Below are 13,305 nucleotides of genomic sequence, written 5' to 3'. Positions count from 1 at the left end.
GGGGGGCTGTCCCCCTATCAGGAAAATGTTGATTTCGCCCAAAGTAAGAAGTTACAAATTCTGAAAAGAGTATTACAAATAGTTACAAATGAGTTACAAAATATTGGCATTGGTCCGGAGTAGATAAGACAATGTCGGGGGGCCAACTTCACGCACGTGTTTTCACGAGGTTTTCTGAGTTGAATGATCCGTCGAACGACTCGACTATCGTGTTTCGCAATGGGCATTAAAATTTAAAATACGTAATACGTGATAAAATATGTGTAAAATATGTTGTAACTCTTATGTGTGACCAATGTCCTTAACAGTGTGTTCATTTTGATTCGTTCAGTCGCAACCACGATTAAAGACATCTTTAATCGTGATTCACAGTTTCACGTTGGTTATTATCATATTATAATTAATTATAATTGTTTTAACTGTATTTTAAGATTTAAAACTAAAGTATTTTATGTTATATTAATTTGTGTAAATATTTTATATAACGAAGGTAAGACCCAAGTAAAAAAAAATCAGTTTCATCAATTTTATAACAGTTTATTATAGTAATATGTATAAAAAAAATAAAGTTTAACGATAATATTTTAACTTTTAAATTCATTATTTAATCAGGAAATTATAAAAAAACATCGAAAAAACATCCATGTTTAAAATTTCGATATATCGATACATCGAAACATCGATGTTCAAAATATTTTGCTCATCCCTAGTTCTAACATACATAACTAATGATATAATAAAATTAACAATAATTATATTAAAATTAAATGTATTCTAATTCTCTATCGCATGAACGGGAAAAAATTGTAATTATTATGATACTTGTTTTCAATTATTTTCATATTGATTTGAATAAATTGTACATTTTTTAGACGAACTTATTGTAATCTAATCCCAACGTCGATCGGATAGTACCATATCTTTAGATTATGTTATTGAAAGTACAAAACTGAGGAAGGCGTAAGAAATGACAAAATTTAAAAATTATATTTTATTCTAATTGTTTTCCTCAACTATTATTAATTATTAACTTTAATTATAATTTCATATTTTATATTATTTTTTGTTTTCTTAGTTTTTTTTTTTTTTTTTTTTTTTTTTTTTTTTTTTTTTTTTTTTTTTTAATTCATAGTATTCATAAAGAGCACAAAATAATATATTTTTGCATGTAAGTATTAAAGATGTCACGGTTAGCCGGAAATAATTCTATAATCAAGGACTCAATGTAATTAATAAAACTCGGACTTTACCTGGTACTCAATTTAATATTGAAATGTTCACTCTCCTAATTCTCAGTATCCGGTGTAATATTGAAATTCTTACTTGCCTAGTACCAGGTGTAAAATTATTTTTTTTTCCTGGAACATCTCTAGTAAGTATAATCATTGATTATAAATTCTAGTATTTAAAACCAATAGTATAATACATTTCTATGATAATCATATGCTAAAAAATAACGTTTTTGATTTATTTTTTAACACAAATTAACACGGATTACCGCTCTACGGAAAAAAACTTTACACGAGTTAAAATAACCGGTTGGCATGTATTATTAAATATAATAATTGCTTTGTGTGTACGACCATAATATTGTCTAAGATAAATTTCGTCATTAATCGTCAACTGCCGGCAACGATTTCAAACAACAGCGATTGGAATACTAATACTACTAATGACAACAATAACAATAATAATAATAATAATAATAGGTTTCACAATCTGGTGATTTATACGTTAACGTTTTGTTTTTAATTTCGGTTCACTCAGTGAAAAATAATTGAGAACTGCAAATCAACCATCTAAATTTTCCGACTTCGCACTAATTACAGCTAGGAATTAATGACAATATGAGAGATTTCAACTGGTATATACGGTCAGTTTAGATTTGATTGGGTAGTTACTGCATCCATGGTAAAATATTAATGACGAAGTTCACTATTAACGTATTTTTTGTCTTAAACATAAACATACACACATACACACACACACACACACATACCGTTTATATGCTTATTCGATTCTAACTTGCATACGTATTATACCATTAATCACTACACGGATTGAGCCACCATAGTATGGCGTTATTAGCGGTTAGCATGGCTGACCGGTGGTTGGCAGGGTGGATCCTCGTTATAACCAGACACCTATTGTTTGTACACAGGTAGTGTTTCACTTACATAATAATACGATTGTGTATTTTTCATGAACGAAGGGGTAGTCATGATGATTATAATATTTTTTCCTCGACCTTGTTATGCCGTTTATTTCTATGGCGAAGTGTGAAGAATTCAGAATTCGTCTTTGTTTTTTTTTTTTTTTTTGCAAGAGATGTCTGTGCAAATATTTACTGAAAATATTATTTGCTTTAACACGATAGATCTTTGTTTTCATATATATATTATATTTTATTCGTTATAAAATCATTGATTTTAACATATTTTTCTACAAAATTATTATATCTGTTCCAAGAGTATCCCAGCTTTGTTACATAATTGATAGTGAACAATGACAATGTTGATCTTTCTAGGCAATTTGTACTTCAATTATTAATAATCATCAAGCCTTTGGACTCTAGAAACAATTTGTGGATAAAAATACTACGCATTAGAAAATAATCATATCGGTTTTCTTACAGTACTCTTCAGGAAATATTATAATATTTATTTTTATATAAATTTACATCCAATACAGCATTATATTATTATGATTAAAAATAAAGTTATTTTTAATCTTAAGAAAGTATAGTAGTCGTAAGCGATGAGACCTCTCAAAACGTTATTAGTCTTAAATCACAACAGAAGAATTACCAAAACGAAAAACAAAGTCAGTAGAAAATTACGTTACAGTTACTTTACAGCTGATAATATTCGAATTTCGAATAATATTCGGGTGACTTGACATACGCAACCCCATATACTAAAAAAGGTGTTGAGGTTTAATTATTCAGTAGGTAATAATTTAAACAGAGTTACAACAGTAAATGATTCCTTTATTTTTTTTTTTACGTACATAGGTATAGGACATAGATGAAATATATTTCAATGTAAACAAGTAGAAGGATACATGTATAGTATCACCCAGCACTCTGGCTACATTATTGTACTCAATGCTAAGTACTGTTGAACCATTTTCATTCCACGTACACAACAATTCATGCATTGTTGGTAAGATGTGGACGAGGTGTATAATATTACACACTTTTATATTATGAGCAACTATTTCATACAGTTTCGCAGTTAAGTACAAAAACTTATTATTAAAATGGCATGCATAAATGAGTATTTACGTGATAATAACGTAAGCTATATACCAAGGAGTGTTGGTACAGCAGTGTTATAAAAGCCATGAGATTTCCGTACGATTTGAAAGCAGAGATATATTTTTGTAAATTATAACAATTTATTTTCGAGCAGAGGAAGTATGCATCTTGTTTAGTATCGGTGCAATCCTCTGTGTGCCAATATTATACGTATACATATACGTTTTACAATATAAATAATAATTGTTGTCAAAAACATAAAAATATTGACTGTATTGTTATTATAACTTGGTTTTTTTTTTTTTTTATGTTATTCTTGTGTAATACAATTAGTAGTAAAAATAAATTAAAAAAAATTTAAATAAAATCGTGGAAATTGTATTCGATTACTACGTCATTAATATCACGTTGGAAACATATTGTAACAATATTATTGTACACGACAATGTACCGAATCTCCGACAAACATTTTAATAAAATACAAAACTGTATCCAATCCTTGTATCTAATTAATATTATAATGTAATAATGACGTCAAAGTATATAAATCTTCGTTCGCGGTAGAATCGGAAATTTAGTTGTAAATGTTCAATGACGGATTAAATATACTGCAGAAAACGGGCGGCGGGGCTCGCCCATGTATTATTATTATTATGGTCTTTGTATGTTAATAAGATAACTGTAGCAATACCAAGAGAAACTCATATGGTGTTGGCAAAATCCCAAGTGATAGGTTATCGGGGAAACAGTCGCATAGTCATCAATGTTGCTGCTAATCAACTCTCCCACCCCGACAGGCCAACAAATAATAATAATAAGAAGCAGTATAATAATAACACAAGAATAATTATAAAACAACAATAATAATAATAAAAATAATTATAGTTACGGTAACGATTGCAATCATTCATCGTAGTCATAATAATTCTATGATTCGAAGTTTAGTTATTCGATATATTAGAATCATAATATAATTGAATGATGTATACGTAATAATACAACGGAAAAAATCACAGATCACGCGTGTTCTATTTTACACTATTCAAAGCGATACACAATCCTATGTTCCATCGCATTCCACGGGCATAATCATCAGCTCACGTGCGGAATATGTCTGGTAAATAATGTCAACGTTAATAATTCATTTTTTCTAATCAGTCATTGGTTTAACTTTTAACCATCATGATTTAAGATCTGTTTAATTTTAAAGGCCTACTTTTTTAAAAAGTTAACCAACTCAACAGTTTCCTAATTAAACGCTTTACAAATGCAAAAATAATAATCACTTGTGCATACAGACCTATACGAAATTATTGGCAACCTCATTTATATTATTTCAGATCAGATCAGAACCAATTTACGTTTCAACGACATAACATATAATAAGTATATTATTTCTTATAATATATTTTATTGGAATGGATTATAATTTTTAACTCTTTAAAATCATCGTATATATATATATATATATATATATATATATATATATATATATATGTTACGGTGAATGATGTAAACGTGGTAAAAGACGTCATTCCCCGGTAAATGACATCATTTACCTAAAAATTGATAAACGTTGTAAATGCAGACATTCTCCGGTTATTGTCGTCAATCACCAGTTTAATTGGAGAATGATGTTTAATACTTTTATGTCGGTGTGAACGATCAGCTTCATTAGTTAAAAATATCATGATGGAAATAGATAGATAAACGAAAATCCCAACTAGAAATAACGTCGATAACCCGAGTAATAATATGAGATAATCTTTTAGTTTATTAGTTAGTATCGACGGGTATATTATAGCGAGTTGTATTTGCTACGAATGTGTGTTTAATAATATTATTTGTAAAAATTTGTGTCACCAGTGAACAAAATATAATAAAAGTTAGATTCAGTTTTAGTATTTAAGTATGCGGAATAAATTTAAAGCCAAAAAAAATGTTCAAAGCTTGATGTCGCGACATGTCGGTACAACTGTTCGTGTCCCAATACCAGATGTTGATAGAGTACGAGGTTCTCCGCGTAATTTACTTGCTGTTATTATTTCATACGAAGATGACATGTATAAATTATGTAAGCCAATTTTAATTTGATAATGTTTATTTAATTTAAGTAAAATAAATACCTGAATGTTTGAACTAGGTACAGAATATGGGGTGTTGAAACACAAATATAAACGAGCACAAATTTCTCCATGTAAAGAAAAAATTTCTAGAGCTAGATGAAGCCATCAAAAAAATTAAAGACAGGGAAATAACATTAAGAGAAGCAGCAGGACATGGAATAGCTGGTCATCAAGGATTTAATCGATGCAACTGAAAAACTGGTTATGGTACTAAAAAATGTGCTTGCAATGCAGCGGAAATGTTGTGCAGTTCAAAATGTCATAGTAACCAAAATTGTACAAATAAATAATTTGTAATATGCACGTATTTTATTATTTTTTCATTTTAACAATAAATCATTATTATAAATAGTACATACCTATAGTAAAAAAAACCAGTGTATTATTTGAGATTTATCATCATATACCACTAGTTTTGGTAAATGACATCAATGACCGGTGAAAGATATACATTTGAATTTAAAATCTGGTTTTTTACATAATTTACCTACATAATTGAATCATTTTGGTAAAAGACGTCATTCGCCGGAGAATGACGACATTCACCAATATTCATCTTTTACCGTAACATATATATATATATAACTTCAATAAATTATAGTTATAATAATAAATTAAAATATTAGTATTTATAATTAATGAAAAATATAAAACCACAGGCAAACTTTTTTCACCATATTAAATGTAATTAGATTAAATTAATGACATTTTAACAACTTTTTTTATTGGTAATAAAATTACTCGACCGATTTTTATTATTTATTTATTTATTACATAATGTTATATATCAATGTTATCACAAATGTAACACTGTATTAGTGTTGATAACGCATTCACATATTTGTAAAGATATTTAGCTAGGGCATTCATAAAATGTGATTTACGTGAGACAAGTTATTTTAAATTAAAGGAGCATATTTTCAAAAGTAGTGTTTTTTTATCCTTTTAAATCAAGATTATTGTATAAGATACAACAAATTTGGTGACGAAGATGTTGAAAACCAAACCCGCAGATTCGGAAACCAGTGCGTCAAACATTGCGTCTGGGGTAATAATAACTCGGGTAATAATATGGCGGCATATGTTGGACTTAACTACATGTCATTTGATCACCGTTCCGGTGAATAGAAAACTTTTAAATTGAAGTCAACTAATAGTTTCATTGCTGGTGAAATTTCAAGTAATCTCAAAATGAAAGCCATTTTAATAACTGCGCTGAGTAACGAAACGTTATTCTTACTCGCATGTTTATGTGTACCTTTGGATATTGAAGCAAAATCATTCAATGATCTAATCAAATTATTAGATGCACATTTCACGTCTGTAAAATTGTATTTTTCTGTCAGATATGAATTTTACAGAGCGGAGAATAATCCTATAGAAATGGTTGCAGAATGGGCTGCTCGTGTTCGCACCTTATCCATAACTTGTGGTTTTGGTACCGAACTAAATATTGTTTTAAGAGACATTTTCCCTCTTGGTCTTGATAAACAATTTAAATAAATATTATTTGAAGAAGATGCCACAAACAAAATTATCACTATAAACAAAATGATGGGCATTGCTCTTGCTAAGGAAATGGCCAGTAAAAATGCTGCGAAAAATAATCAAGAACCAAATGAAGTAAATTTTGTAAAAGGAAATACATTTTTTACCCACATAAAATCCAAGAAGATAATCAATAAACAGTATTCAAAGAACTTACAGAAGGATCAAGCTGGCGAAAATCACAAACAGAAATATCAAGTATGCGGTCGTCAAAACCATAAATCAAACGATTGTAAGTACAAAGGTTATAAATGTAATTTATGTAATTTAGTGGGACATTTAGCTACCATGTGTAAAAATAAAAATAAATTTAATCAAAAAAATAAAACTTACAATACTTATTACATAGAAGATAAAAGTAATAGTTCTGATGACGATGACATTTTTTTGGGTGTATCAGACAATTTCAAATTAATTTCTAAACCAAGTAATGAAACATTAGAACCTTTAGAACTAAATGTAAAACTAAATGACATAAACATTAAATTTCAAATTGATACTGGTTGTTTGCATTCTCTTGTAAGTAAAAGTTGTTATTTAGAAAATTTTAGTCACATTAAATTAAATGAAAACGATATTATTTTAAAAGATTATGATGGTAAGCATTTTAGGCAAACTTGATTTAAATTTTGAATGTAATTCTAATAAAGGCCAAATTGCTCTGTATGTTATTAAAAATGGAGGACCTCCACTTATTGGTAGGAATAATTTCAAAAAACTTAATCTGTCTATAACTCAAGATGTTAATTATGTAAATTTGTTATATACTGACGATGAATTTAAAAATATAAAATCATTATGTCAAAAGTACTTAAGGTCTTTGAAAAAGATTTAGGCACTTTCTCAAAATATAAAATTATTCTTTTTGTAGACCAAAATTGTACATTAAAGTTTTTTAAACCCAGATTTGTACCCTTTGCATTAAAAAACAAAGTTGAAATTGAAATAAATAGATTGGTTAAGAATTGTGTTTTAATTCCAGTTGAACATTCCAAATGACCAACACCTGTTGTTCCAGTTTTTAAACCAGATAATACAGTCAGATTATGTGGGGATTTTAGTGTAATATTAAAACCTGTCTTACAAGGAACCCAATACCCTTTACCTAAAATTGATTATTTATTCACAAAACTTACTAATGGTGTTTATTTTAGCAAAATTGATCTCAAAGATGCATATGCACAGTTTATTTTATCTGAAGAGGCTAGAAATTTAGTTGTAATAATTACAAATTTAGGGTTATATACTATCACTTAGGCTACCATATGGCATAAATTGTGCTGCTAGCATATTTCAACGAGTCTTAGAACAAACTATTGGGGACATGGATGGTGTCACAGTTTTTCAAGATGATATATTTATATCTGGTAAAACTAGATCAGAACACAATAATAGATTAGAGACTGTGTTAAACAAACTTCAAAATTCTGGCTTAAAAGTTAAAGTTGAAAAATGTAAATTTCTTAAAAATTCTATTGAATATTTGGATCTTACTTTGGATAGAAACGGTATACATAGCACTGAAAAACATATTGAAGCCATTAAAAATGTTAGTGTACCTACTTCTTTATCTGAGTTGAAAAATTTCTTAGGTATGGTTGCTTATAACATCAAATATATACCCAATTCAGCTGAATCTTTAAAACCAATATATAAATTGACTAGAAAGGAAGATAATATTATTTGGTCTTATAAATGTAATAATGCTTTCAATCAAATTAAAAAACTGCTAATTTCTAACAGAATTTTATCTAATTTTGATTCTAAATTACCGTTAAAGTTAGCTGTTGATGCATCTGTGGTTTGTGCTATTTTATCACATGTCTACAATGACAATACAGAAAGATCAATGGTATTTGCATCACACTTATTAACAAAAGCTGAGAAAAAGGTCCTCAGCTAGAAAGAGAAAAGCTAGCAATTATTTTTGGAGTTAAAAAAATTTCATGATTATCTATTTGGAAAACACTTTACTTTAGTAACAGATAATAAACTCATAGCACACATTTTAAATCCAAACAAGGGCATTCCCACTATTGCTACAAATTCGCTTACAGCGTTGGACTTATGTTTTGATGGCTTACAAATTTAATATTAAATGAGTTTCCACCAATAATAATCCAGCTGATTATTTATCTAGATTATCCATACAGAGTAAACAAATAGACATAGAAGCAAACACTAATTATTTAAATTTTATAAATGATGAATCAAATTGGATTTTAGACTGGTTCAAAATTAAAAAAGCGACTAGGTCTGATCCTATCATCTCAAAAATCATTGATTATGCTTCTAATGATAATTGGCCAAATGATTCCAACAAAAATTCAAATATAATACCCTATTATAAAAGAAAAAATGAATTAACCATAGAACAAAACGTTTTAATGGGGTTATAGAGTAATAACTCTTGCCAAGTTTAGAAATAAATTACTAGCTCAGTTACATGAATCACATCAGGGTACAACAAAAATGAAAAGTTTGGCTAGAGCCTATTTTTGGTGGCCTTTACAAGATGGTGAAATTGAAAGTTAACCAGTAGTTGTGAAGTATGTTGTGAAAATAGAGCAATCCCTCCAAAAGCAATTCTAAAACCTTTTGAATGGCTAACTAAACCTTGGATAAGAATCTACATTGATTTTCTAGGACCAGTTTTCGGTCAAGTTTTTTTTTTTGTTTTAGTTAATGCCACATCTAAGTGGATTGAAAGTTTCAAAGTAAATTCTCTTAACACTACCACAGTCATAAAGCATTTAAATGAAGTTTTTTCTAGATTTGGTCTACCTAAATTAATTACATCCGATGGTGCTAAATGTTTTTCTAATGAAATTTTCCATTCATTCTTAAAAATGTATGGTATCATGCATTTATTTGGAGCCCCATACCATCCGCAAAGTAATAGTGCTGTTGAAAGCGCTTTAAAAATAATAAAAAATGTAATTAAAAAAATTATAAAAAGTCCTGTTAAATCTGATCTAGATGTTGAACTGAGTAAATTTTTGTTTCAATACAGAAACACTCCTCGTACTACACAAAGAAAACTGCTATGAAAGTTCTATTAGACAAGTCAGTAAGATATATTTTTGATCTACACAAACTGACGACATAGTCCTAGGTAAAAAAATTACTTAAATAAAAAATAGCGGAAGGAAAGATGTTACTTTTGATATAAATGAAAAAGTGTTAGTAAGGGATTATAAATCTACAAGTTCCAAGTGGAAAACAGCTGTAGTAACAAAAAATATTGGGTACTAGAAACTAATAGGTCACCACAGATGAAAATCACATTTGGAAACGTCATGTAGATCAAATGTTAAAAATTAAACAATCCAGTCATGAACAAATTTCAATACTAACACTGATTCAAATAATAATAGTTAAAAAATTCCAATTTCTGAAATAACCTTAAATACCACTAATAGCCAACAAAGATCTAAGAGAACTATTAGGAAACCAATTAAATATTATCAATAATTTTTTTTGGTAAATTTTATATTTTTCTCATTTTTGTATTGGTATTTACCAACACTTTTATAATTATATAATATAATTTAATATCCTATATTAATTTATCATGTTCATGTTATGTCATTATGTATATTTATGTACTATATTATATACAGATTATTGTACTATTTATTATTATGTTATTATAAGTTTTCATTCGAAGTATAAAATATTAAATTTTCATATTATATTCATTTGTTTTACTTTAGTGGTGATGTGTTATATATTAATGTTATCAGAAGTGTAACACTGTATTAGTGTTGATAACGCATTCACATACTTGTACAGATGTTTAGCTAGAGCATTCATAAAATGTGATTTACGTGAGACACGTTATTTTAAATTAAAGGAGCATATTTTCAAAAGTAGTGTTATTTTATCCTTTTAAATCAAGATTGTTGTACAAGATAAAACACAAACATAATTCTAATAACATTATAAAAAAAATTTATAATTTTTCCAACAACTTTAATTCAAAAGAGCAGTATTCCGATTAATGTTTTCATTTTACTGACAGCTATACAGCAATTGAGTTTTTAATGTATAATTTTACCCGCGCACTTACCTCATATTTATATAAACATTATAAAATATTTTATGCTACAATCTTATGAATTGTATTTATATTTATAAAAATGAAAAAAACAATAATACCTTCTTATTTATTGAAGTTGAATAACATTAATTGAATTGTTATGCTCTTGCCGTTGTTGACTCAGTTATTCATTCTGAAACATATATAATCGTATGTATTTTATTATACCAGTGAATGAGCCACAAGTAACCTCAAATAATAATAATAACAATAATAATAATATTAATGATAATAACCCGTGTTTATAAACTTATAATTGGGTAATATTATCTGATGTATTCACGTGCAATCATAGCTAAAAAAGTACAAACACAATGATATAGCACTGAGTCAAAACTACACGCATTTTCTGTGAACAAATTAATTGGAAAATTGAAGTTGACAGGATTTGCTTTGATTTTTTTTTTCTTTGAGTAATCAGACATGAATTCAATGCTTTTATTAGTTAAATTCAATAAAACCCAAACGTTTTAAACTTATAACCGTGTACGGGGGTCGTGATCATACTCGATTATTAGAATACACGTGTACACGTAACCCGAGTACTTATACTAAAAATATATTAAGATCGGTGTTATATTAATATATTTTACTGATACACGTGCATTTAATATTCGATACCTGTGGTAAACATTTCAAATGCCAGAGCACACAACAGAATAGGAAAAATCAACAAAGGAAGTCAAAAACGAAATAGGTTAAGAAAATTTGAAGAAATTATCAACTTCAAAAAACTTGAACATATTCATTAAAAAAATTTCATTAAAATCATACGTTTGATGTATGGTATAAGAGGTTAGAAACATGGAAAAAAATAAAAAGGGAAATATATGCTAAAAGGTTTAGAAGTGTGATGCCATAAAAAGATGCAGAGTGTAAAATGGAATGAAAAAAGACTAAATTAATTTATGTAAATGAAAATTAGAGAAAAGTGATCATTGATAAATGCCACTGATTATGCACTGAATAAAAACTAATACATGGAAACGAATTGTATAGTCTAACGGTTGAAAGTATTATAAAAGGAACACAACCTAGAGGAAATCTTAAAAAAAATTACATCAGCCAAAAAATAAAGGATAGGTACTGGATCTACTTCCTACAGAGAGCTAATGGACATGGCAAACAACATAGAAGAATGAAGATAGCATTTGTTGTGATTACATTTGATAAAAATCAATGTTAGAATAGAAAAATAAATAAAAACTCACGTTTTAATTATCCGTAATATGAATTTCTGGTCAATTTGAAAATACAATAGCGACTTATCTCTATTTTATTTTAATCTAATACAATTTAGGATACTATAATTTATCTATTTTTAAGAACAATAGTTAGGCAACTTTTTTAACAGACTTCGTAAAAGGATGATGTCGGGTACACGGTATTATGTACGTGTATTTTAATGACACGGGCTGTTTCAATGCCATTTCAGATAAGAACACGTGTACCCGTGTAAATTTTTGCTCTTGTAATATAGCACTATAACATATTTATTAAGCGAATATATGAATAATGTTCGAGTGACTATATTGTACAGTATGTAATTATATACGGTAAACATTTATGAAATACAATAAGTCATCAGTAAAATAAAAATTGTTTTAGACCACGTTACTCTCTTGAATTTAGATTTCGAAACGAAGTCAGCACAAATAAAAATAAAGTCGTTTATCAAATTATTTTTATTATCCTACATGGATATACAGCAGGATATCCTGTAATATATTATGAATTAATACCAGTATACACAGTTCTTGTGTTTTTCATTAATTGTAAAACCTTTATGAATTCAATGTTATTGGTGATCACACGTATCGATCCATGTAAATTGTAATATGTATTTAAAATATAATTTACAAAAGGTTGTATCAAAGACTAACGCATTACAAAACGATAACTAGCATCTGTTGCTGTTGATATGACCGAAAATCGTTTGTTCCATGATTAGGTTTTACTAAAAATGTAATACCTTTCGATAATTTGTTGTTTTAAATTTACGTATTTGGTTATTCTGCTTAATAAATACCCGATTATATTAATACGATTTTCTACAATTTGTGGGTATATTGAATGGATGTGACTCTAGATATAGTCGATTAAATATAGAAAAAAAAAATATTCTACAAACGAAATGGTTGTAACGGTTTGTTTTAAATTTTTACTTTTACCATGGTTGCATGTAAAACTCGTAATCGGTCCTTAATGCACTATGGTGCATATAAATTAACGCGCGGACACTTAGATAAGACCAATTAATATTATACGTA

The 13,305-nt window shown here is 28.0% G+C and overlaps 1 protein-coding gene and 1 pseudogene across 1 annotated transcript in view; one reads left to right on the top strand and one right to left on the bottom strand.

Annotated features, from left to right (window-relative positions):
* The window catches only part of LOC112683787 (contactin-4-like), a 577,774-nt gene that overhangs the window by 409,526 nt on the left and 154,943 nt on the right, over nt 1-13,305 (bottom strand). The window contains exon 2 of the mRNA XM_025554941.1: nt 11,095-11,168. The gene's annotated coding sequence lies outside the window, so the exon portion shown is untranslated. The remainder of the gene's footprint in view (nt 1-11,094; nt 11,169-13,305) is intronic.
* Nucleotides 4,234-5,688, top strand: LOC112683790 (annotated as a pseudogene).

The sequence above is a fragment of the Sipha flava genome, unplaced genomic scaffold, assembly GCF_003268045.1.
Source record: "Sipha flava isolate LNK unplaced genomic scaffold, YSA_version1 236_pilon_pilon, whole genome shotgun sequence".
NCBI classification, from domain to species: Eukaryota; Metazoa; Arthropoda; class Insecta; order Hemiptera; family Aphididae; genus Sipha; species Sipha flava.
This window is presented reverse-complemented; position numbering and strand designations above follow the sequence as displayed.